Source organism: Humulus lupulus, chromosome 6 (assembly GCF_963169125.1).
Source record: "Humulus lupulus chromosome 6, drHumLupu1.1, whole genome shotgun sequence".
Lineage (NCBI taxonomy): Eukaryota > Viridiplantae > Streptophyta > Magnoliopsida > Rosales > Cannabaceae > Humulus > Humulus lupulus.
Genome location: NC_084798.1, coordinates 62,093,456 through 62,103,924, shown reverse-complemented (window position 1 = coordinate 62,103,924; position 10,469 = coordinate 62,093,456).

Below are 10,469 nucleotides of genomic sequence, written 5' to 3'. Positions count from 1 at the left end.
CCCAGAAAAACCTCCATTTTTGACTCTCAGACCTCACTCAAAACTATCCAAAACTATCCCAATTCCACAACTCAACTATCACAAAACTCCTAACACGATTCCAGTAACACAACCCAGCAAAAACTTACCCTAGAAACTCACCAAAATCCCACTTCAATCTCTGAAACCCAAAAGCTTAAAAACATCAAAACCAGTCAAGAAAACACTAAGATTCAGTCATTAAATCATAAATTCGAGCTTACCTTCTCTGATGAACTAACTCTCTAAGAAATTTATGAGCTAACTCCCTAGTTCCAAGCTTCAATTCAGTCCTTCAATGTCAAAACCCATAAACACCTCAAAACTCATCCATAACCACAGAATTTAACCACCATGCATAAAGCTTATGGCTTACCTTAATTCTTGATTGAATCATCAGCTAATCCCTGAGCTAGTCTCCTAAATCACATCTCCAGTTCTCTGAATTTCAGCCAAGTTCTTCTTGGTTCCTTGTGGTTTTCTTTGAGAGAGAAAGAGAAGAGGATGGAAGGTCGGTTTAGCTATTCGTTCTACCATTTTCTAAAGTTTACTTAGGCTACCCTTAAGCAATTATGTAATGCCCTGGTACCAAGTTGTAACGCCCTGGATAGCCAAGACCGTTACACTGTGTGTTTATAAGGTGCCAGACTTGCTAATCAAGTCATTTACGTAAAATCGTGTTACTGAAACAGTAGAGGAACTAGGGTTAAAAGTGTTTTGGTCTCAAAGGTTATATTTTCATTACTAAGCATTGTTTATTTACATGGGATCCCAAAAATGACAGTTTAAAAGCCATTTACAAAAGTTACAAAGTTTAAATACACTGACTGGCCATACTAAGGCAAAAACGAGCAGTTAGGTAGTCCCTATCCTGGTCCACTTCTCGATCGTGGTGATCGAACAGCTAGCTATGTACATTTCACCTTGGAGCTCTCCACCTCGGGCTTGGTCCAGCCTGCCCTTGCCTTAACCTGCACCACGTAGCACCCGTGAGCCAAGGCCCAGCAAGAAAGCATGATAACATAATAAGATCAACAACACTTAACAAATATTTCACAATGCTTAACCAAGAATTCAACATTTCATACATTTATCCAATCAGTAATAACAGTTGTCGTCCAGACAATCAATCAACTATGTTCATAGCACAACATTCACACTCATAACCAATAGATTGTCATACCCATCAAATAACGTTCAGGGTTGGCGCCCTTAGTCGCACCCTCTATTTGGCACACTGTCTTCGGCTCAATAGAGCCGCCCCCAGTGTAATACTCACTGACTCTGGCCAGCTTAACCAAGCTCAGTGATAAACAAGCTGCCTCAGCTCCCAGTGGCTGAGCCACGCCCCAGTGCGCAAATAATGATTTCGACACCCTTAGGCCGGTAATCGCATGTCCCATGGCGTAATAACACCATCTCACGACATGATATACAAATATTGGGAACACTTAGTCCCATCATGACCACATGGTTAATCACATTTACATAACAATACATACCAACATAGGGAACACTTAGTCCCAACCTAACCACATACTCAGGTGCAGCTTTCTTACCTTTCAATTCACCGGTCTTCGATGCCACGAAGCCGCGAGCACGGTCCTCTACCTCGAGCCTCTCCAAAGTCCTAATCACAACACAAATAAAATATTCTTTGTCATTAACCAATCCAAGACTACCTTCCCGGAACCCAATCCACACTCTCGGAACCCCCAAAACCTTAGAACAACACCCCGGAGACATCTCCCGAACCCCCGGAGCAAAGGCCAAAAATTGCATAATGTGACACCCTGAAATTAGCCTTGTGCCGCGGCACCACATTCCTTGTGCCGCAGCACCCAACACCAGAGACCCCCAGGCCGCGGCAAGCAAAAGCTGTGCCGCGGCACACCATCGCAGACCCAGATTTCTGGGTTTTCCTTCGCGTTTTTCCCGAGCCTAACTCACTCCAAATCACCCCAAACTCCATCCTAAGTCCCAAAACCAACTCTAAACCTTTAATAAACCTCACAACAACCCAAAAACATCATGCCCAAGCTCACTCACACCTTCAATCCTAAAATCCACTCTTGAATTTCACACTTAACAACTCAAACCAGAAAATTAAGAACAACTTGAACCCAAACTCAAATCACACTCCAAACTCCCTATACCTTAACAAAAACAAGCCTAATAAACATACAGAGACCCTACCTTGAGTGATGAGTCCAACCTCCAGCTCTAAACCTCCTTCCCCCTTGATTTCCCAATTCTGAAATTACATAAAACCAGCCACCAACTTACTTCAATTCATATTCATCTCTAAAAATTCAGACTTGAAACTTAAACATATTATAGCCAAATCCTTACCTCTGAGTTTTCTTGGCCTAAGCTTGGTTGATAACCTCAATCACCCCCTTGATTCTCCTTCCAAGAGCTAGAGTTCAGCTTCTCTTTTCCTTCTTTCTTTTGTTCTACTTCTAGGTCTCCAATATTCAGCATAAACCAACTCCCAAAGTGTTATACGTAAATGTTATTCCTTCAGCTCAAACTCATCTATTTACTGCTAAAATACCATTTTAATCCTCCATTAATATCACTTACTAACTAGACCTCAAGGGCTTATTTGTCCTTTCACTAACTTTACAATTCTACCACTTTCCCAATAAAACCTGTTACTTTCTATAGTTACTAACAGTTACGCAGGTTACCAAATCACCAGTCACCATTATCTAGTTTCCTAGGACCGTCCCGGCACGTGCATCACACTAGTATCACAGCACCCACGTGGTACGATTCACACATCATAATTATCACATAGTATAATTCACATAGTCATATAACATGCTTAAAATCATAATCATGCATCTTAATCATAATCACAATCATCACACATAATTCTCATCATGCCCTCCCGGCACACTAATCAAGGCCCTTAAGCCTTATTAGTGGATTTGGGTCGTTACAAATTAAGTCAATCCCGAGGCTTGGGGTACTGGAAACGTCCCCGAGGGCAAAATGGTAAAACTCCCCAGTATTCCCTCCTAAGCTTCCTAACCCAAATATATCTCCAATTATTTATTTCCATAACCCAATAACCCAAATGACCATCTAATACCCAAAATACCCCTTGACTTGCCCCAAGTCAAGTATTAAGCCCCGTTGTGACTTTCCCGCTAACTAGCTCCCTAGGATTGCCTCAAGTCGCATGCTGCAGATTTACCCACATAATAATCTGGTTCTCACAATTATAGCATATAATCACATTTACATTCATATAACCATACAAGCATGCTTATCATAGAATCATGCATTAAACTAATAAATTCACACACAAACCAATCGTCCCTTCCCGGCACACTAATCAAGGCCCTTAAGCCTTATTAGTGATTTTGGGTCGTTAAAAAAATGACTAAATTTTATCCCATACTTACTGTATTCGACTCAAACCCCCCTTCGTCTTCTACCTAGTCAAGCAAAGCCTTGGTATCATCGTCAGGTCAAACACCTATAGGGCATAGGGACCTATCTACATACCCTTCCTTCCAAACAATATGGTGATAGTAAAATACCTACAAAATGCACAGACATACAAATTTATTATGCACCATTCACCAATGCCAACATTATTGCAATAAACTAAAAAAAAATTACCTGTAAAAAATAGACGCATCCTCCAACGAACTTCGATGCTTTGCCATGATACCGTCTGATGCTTTTCCATAGATGCATATATGTCATCGACGCCCAATTAACACGACAAACAGCGGCAATGTCAGTTAGGGACATTATAGGACCCTCAAACTCTCGAGCAACATGTAGAGACATATTAGGCAGCAAAAAAACACTAACCAAAAACAACAAAAATTGTCGAACAGAGGACATGTCAGCCAATTCACGAAGCCTCAATTTTTCCTCCAACAGACTCACAGTATTCTTCTCACCTTTCTTGTAAAAAGGTTGTTCAACAGAATTATCATGTCTTTGTAAATCTTCAACACCATCATTAACACCCATGGTAGCACTAAAAACTTTACTGTCCAGTTTGAAGTGCTTCCCATGAACATCCAAAGATCCATCATCAACGTTGAACCTACTCAACAACCAAAATAGAAGATTTTGTCTCAAGTTACAATCTTTCATCCCTAATAGTGCCCCGAATCCCAATTCTTTGATCACCTCTTTTTGACCCCCATTCATATGGGAAATAAGGGTGAAGATCCTATGAGGAGAGCATCTATAGTCTAATTTATCATGTTCAGCCATTTTCAAATTCACTTTTCAAGAAAATGTTCACCTACCATTAAAATAATAAAAGAGAACACAATGATATATGGCAAGAAAATTCTTTTCAATTAATGGGGAAAAAGTAAATAGACAAAGTACCAATGATCTACAATGGAAATTAATTCAAAATCAAGTATTGCAATTGGTTATCATTAACTTGTGTATATATCTTTCAAACATTGAAAAATATAACAACTATGGCAATCAAATATTTAATTTCAATCTCACGTAATAGTTACTAATATACAAGTAACCAAGTAACAGATTTTTACAGACAAACACAGTCCCTCACAAGTAACAATGACTAGTGTACAAGTAACCAGTGCACTTCGCTAGATAACAAGGTTGAATATAAAATTAATAGATTAATATGGACAAATACAGTCATTCAACTATATCAATGCTTCATTCCATGAAATCCCACAAGTAAGAACGGCTAGATGTTTTTAACAAACTAATTCTTTATTTGGAAAATATTGATGTTACTATTGATGATGAAGATCAAGCTTTATTGTTACTGTGTTCTCTACCTAAGACTCATGCCCATTTTAAAGAAAACTTGTCATTTGGAAGATAATCCTTATCCATTGATGAAGTGCAGGCTGCTCTAAATTCGAAGGAATTGAATGAAAGAAAAGAACCAAAGTCCTCAATCAGTGGTGAAGGGTTAACTGTAAGAGGAAGAAATTCAAGAAAGGATAATAGGCATGACAGAAGGAGATCAAACTCCCAGAACAGAAACAATAGTGGAAATGGATCAAACAGCAGTGGTAATGTACCTAATATCAAATGTTATCATTGTAGAAAAGAAGGACACACTCGAAGATTTTGTCCAGATAGGCAGAAAGGAAGTTTCAACAATGAAAGAAATAAAGACACAGGAAATGCAGCCATTCTCCAAGATGGTTACGAGTCTTCAGAAGCTTTAATGGTGTCAAGCAAGAATCTTGAAATGGAGTGGATAATGGATTCAGGCTATTCATTTCACATGACTGCAAACTGTTGACGGTGAAATCTCGTCAACCATTAAAGGTTAGAAAACTAAGATTTTTATAGTAAGGGTAGCTTAGAATCAAGAGGAAAGAACTTCAATCAATAGAAGAAAAAAAAAGAGCAACAATGGAACAAAGATCATGTATTTCTAAAATGTCCCCTCATACACTCAGTTTTCCAACCCCTTAACCTGAGGGGTTAGGGCCTATTTATAGTGGGGCTCTATTGGCCCTGGATACAGACAAGTCCCAGACGACAGGGTCGTACACAGGTACTCTAATAGTGTAGTGGCTCAGGGCGTAGTGGTGTCTACCCTGATGATGCCAGAGTCGTGGCCTAGGACATAGTACTGTCGGCTCTGGCGTATGGTTGGGGGTGGCCAAGTGGTACCACTACTCTTCGTACAGGTCCGTACCGCCACTACTCCTCAGATGCAGGTCACGGGGTCGTACCTTTGTTCTCTCCACAACCGTACGCCCCGTGTCAGTACGCGTGTCTTGTACCCGGTTGTCCTCATCAATACATGTTTGGTACCCAATGCTGGCTTGGCATTCCCACTAAGTGTCTCTAAGTACCCCTCATGCTAATGCCAAGGAGGCTTCATCCTGTATGCGTCATGTGTGATCGATACGCTAGGAGCCGAGGCTGGTCTACGCAGGTTACGTGAAATCGAGGCTGAAGACACAGGCGGCGCAACAGGGCAGCACCCTCGCATAGCGAGGCTGCCCCTCTTCCCCCCGGGTGCAGGCGTGGCGAGGCTCAGAGCACGGATGCCACAACAAGGCCTCACCCTCGCATAGCGAGGGTGTCTCGCGTAGCGGGGTTGACCTTCTTCTCCCAAGTGCAGGCGTGGCGAGGCTGGGGGCACGGACGCCACAACAAGGCCTCCATCCTCGCATAGCGAGGGTATCTCGCGTAGCGAGGCTGGCTTTCTTCTCTTAAGTACAGGCGAGGCTCGATGCTTGATGGAATGGGGCGCATGCAAATGGCCAACCCGGAACCCTCGCATAGCGAGGGTGACGTTCAGATTGGCAAGCGGCCGAGGGCCCTCGCATAGCGAGGGTGGCCCTCTTAGCTCAATTCCCTCACCATCAATTGACGTCCTCATCCCCTTGTGCGGACAATGAGTAGCTTTTAGGATGTCTCGTAGTATAGAGCTTCACTTGTTAATAGGATTCATAAGGAAGGAATTTCCACATTTACACTTCCCCCCGAGTCTATAAGTACACTTTTAAGTGTGTTTGTAGACTCTTTCTATTTCTCTTGCCTGACATGTACGGCCAACCTTGGGGGACTTAGCCTTGGAAAGTTTCACAACGTTGCTCGAAGAAATACGAAGTGAGGCTTGGAGTTGTGTTTCTTTATAGTATCCAAAGAAACACAATAGCCACCTAACACTTGGGGGATCCATGAAAATTCCTAAGATTGCATAAGGACCAATCATCCTCAATCGCAGATCCCAAGGTTACCCATACTCTTGATCTCCTCCATTCATAGGGAGATAGATCCAATGGCTAGGGAGCATTGACTTTCCCTATGAATACCCCCAAGGCTTAAAGCCACTTCTTCTCTTTTTCTCCTCTTTTTTTTTTTTTTTTTTTTTATCAAACTTAAGGGGCTCTGGTAAGTCCCTCTTATTACTGTTGTTCGTGGATTACATATTTTTTTCTGATCTGATGGCGATAATCTTTCTGGTGCACCTTGATTATACTTGTAAGGACACGTTAACCCGTTGGGCTGTTGAGGTCCTTTTATATTCTTTGCGCGCGCTTTTTATTATTTTTTTTGCGAGAAGCGTCCCTCTCGTCATTAGGCATAGTACTATTTTAGCAAGCGTCTTCTTTGAGACCCTTTTTGCAAGCGTCTACTTTGAGACCCTTTTTGCAAGCGTCTACGTTGAGACCCTTTTTGCAAGCGTCTACTTTGAGACCCTTTTTGCGAACGTCTACGTTGAGACCCTTTTTGCGAGCGTCTACTTTGAGACCCTTTTTGCAAGCGTCTACTTTGAGACCCTTTTTGCGAACGTCTACGTTGAGACCCTTTTTGCGAGCGTCTACTTTGAGACCCTTTTTGCAATTTTTGAGGTGATCTCCCCTCATGTCGGGACTTATATGGCTAGATGGTCCTCGTCCAATTTTAAACTTCGCCAGCAACCCTTCTAGCATGACGTCCCCTTCTATATTGACTCTTCAGACGTAATAGCAATAGAGTGACTGGAGGAAGGTTCGCTTTCTTCAACATGCGAGTCGTTATGGCCCTCTTCCACACATTTGCACTTGTGTGCTCTATTCGACCCTCATTCGCTGGGGACTTTACATGGGACTCGTTTTTTCCTGCCTTTAAGTTTGCATGGCCATCCTCCACGCGAATATACTTTTGCGCCCTCTCGTAGAAGTCATCTAGGTCAGTGACTTCCCTCTTAAGCATGTTATCCCACAATTTGCTTCCCGGACGCACTCCAGCTGTGATGGCCATTTTTAATTCCCTGCGGGTCAAGCTCCCCACTTTGGCTGCCTCCATGTTAAACCTGTGGATGTAACCCTTCAGACTTTCGTTTTCTCCTTGTTTTACATTGGCGAGGCTGGTGCCTGGCATAATATAATCACGCACAGCGTGATGCTATCGGAGAAACTCATCCGAAAGTTGCTGCCAAGACCTGATGGATCCGGGGCGAAGTCTTTTGAACCATTTGTACGCAAGTCCTTTCAATGTGACCACAAAACAGTGGCATCTAGCCCCGCTGCTGATCTTTCTTAACTTCATCAAGTCATTGAATGCGTCCAGATGGTACTTGGGGTCTGTGCTCCCCTCATAAGGGGTCATATGCGGCTCCTTGAAGTTGGCTTGGAGTCGGATGGCTTGAATCTCTTTAGTGAAGGGCGATTCATGATCGAACTCATCCTCGATGGTTTGTCCTCGGGGTGCGATGACAATCTTGCTTCGCAGGCTCCTCGTCTCTGTATCGAGGCCTTGCCTCCTCTCCTTCAGGGAGTCTCTCAACATGGAGGGGTTGACATCTTCCTTTCCTTTATCATCTCGGGGGATAGTAGGAGGTGTAGTTCTCTTGTCTGCCCCTCCCTTGTTGAGCTCTTCTCGTAGACCTGAGGGCGTCCTCTTTGAGGTGACCTCGATGTCGTTGTGAGAGCCAACATTGTTCCCTTGCCTTGGCCCCTGAGGTGGCCTCGATGGTCCGGGATGCTCATGTGGCTTCTCCCTGGGGGTGTTACTGGTGGAGTGTCTGGTCCTCCCGTCGTTTACCAGAACAGTGGTTTCCTGACCCTTCTCTTTCCTCTTGGGCAGGGTCATGTTCGACTTACCTTGCAACAGGCCATTCAGCACCTCCTGCATGTTCTCCACAGTGGTCTCCAGTCTTTGGTTTTTACGGTGCAGCTCACGAATCTCCTCTTCATAGAAACGAGATTTAGAACTCGAGCTCACGGAATGGACCCAGGGTTGTTTGTCATGTCTACGCGTCGAGGGGCCCGGATCCTGTCGGCCGAAGTTCAGTACCTGCGGTGGTTTGGGAGGAGGGAACTCGTTGGCATTCCCTGGTGGTGCGGTAGTTGTCCTTGGAGGATTATCACCGGACAAGATGGCTGGTGACGAGGCCTCCCTGTCATTCTCATGAACCTTAGGGTCCCTTGGGGGCTCCACGTCTCGGGGTGGAGATAGATCCTTCATGGAGGCCTTCAGCTGGACTCCGTTTAGGTGGACCTCCACCTCTCGTGGCTCCCTGAGTCGCTTCAAACGTCTTGGCATTTCTTCTTGCCGGAAGTCATGGTAGAACAGTAGCTTGGTGCTTACATTCCCACAGACGACGCCAAACTGTTGACGGTGAAATCTCGTCAACCATTAAAGGTTAGAAAACTAAGATTTTTATAGTAAGGGTAGCTTAGAATCAAGAGGAAAGAACTTAAATCAATAGAAAAAAAAACAGAGCAACAATGGAACAAAGATCATGTATTTCTAAAATGTCCCCTCATACACTCAGTTTTCCAACCCCTTAACCTGAGGGGTTGGGGCCTATTTATAGGGGGGCTCTATTGGCCCTGGATACAGACAAGTCCCAGACGACGGGGTCGTACACAGGTACTCTAATAGTGTAGTGGCTCAGGGCGTAGTGGTGTCTACCCTGATGATGCCAGAGTCGTGGCCTAGGACATAGTACTGTCGGCTCTGGCGTATGGTTGGGGGTGGCCAAGTGGTACCACTACTCTTCGTACAGGTCCGTACCGCCACTACTCCTCAGATGCAGGTCACGAGGCCGTACCTTTGTTCTCTCCACAACCGTACGCCCCGTGTCAGTACGCGTGTCTTGTACCCGGTTGTCCTCATCAATACACGTTTGGTACCCAATGCTGGTTTGGCATTCCCACTAAGTGTCTCTAAGTACCCCTCATGCTAATGCCAAGGAGGCTTCATCCTGTATGCGTCATGTGTGACCGATACGCTAGGAGTCGAGGCTGGTCTACGCAGGTCAAGTGAAATCGAGGCTGAAGACACAGGCAGTGCAACAGGGCAGCACCCTCGCATAGCGAGGCTGCCCCTCTTCCCCCCGGGTGCAGGCGTGGTGAGGCTCAGAGCACGGATGCCACAACAAGGCCTCACCCTCGCATAGCAAGGGTGTCTCGCGTAGCGGGGTTGACCTTCTTCTCCCGAGTGCAGGCATGGCGAGGCTCGGGGCACGGACGCCACAACAAGGCCTCTATCCTCGTATAGCGAGGGTATCTCGCGTAGCGAGGCTGGCTTTCTTCTCCTAAGTGCAAGCGAGGCTTGATGCTTGATGGAACGGGGCGCATGCAGATGGCCAACCCGGGACCCTCGCATAGCGAGGGTGACGTTCAGATTGGCAAGCGGCCGAGGGCCCTCGCATAGCGAGGGTGGCCCTCTTAGCTCAATTCCCTCACCATCATGTGACGTCCTCATCCCCTTGTGCGGACAATGAGTAGCTTTTAGGATGTCTCGTAGTATAGAGCTTCACTTGTGAATAGGATTCATAAGGGAGGAATTTCCACATTTACACAAACAGATCCTGGTTTGAAGAATTTCATGAGCAAGAAGGGGGTTCTGTACTTCTTGGAAATAATCAACCATGTAAGATTACAGGAATAGGGTCTGTGAGGTTCAGATTTCATAATGGAATTGAGAGGCTTCTTGAGAATGTAAGACTTGTTCCTACCTTAAGAGAA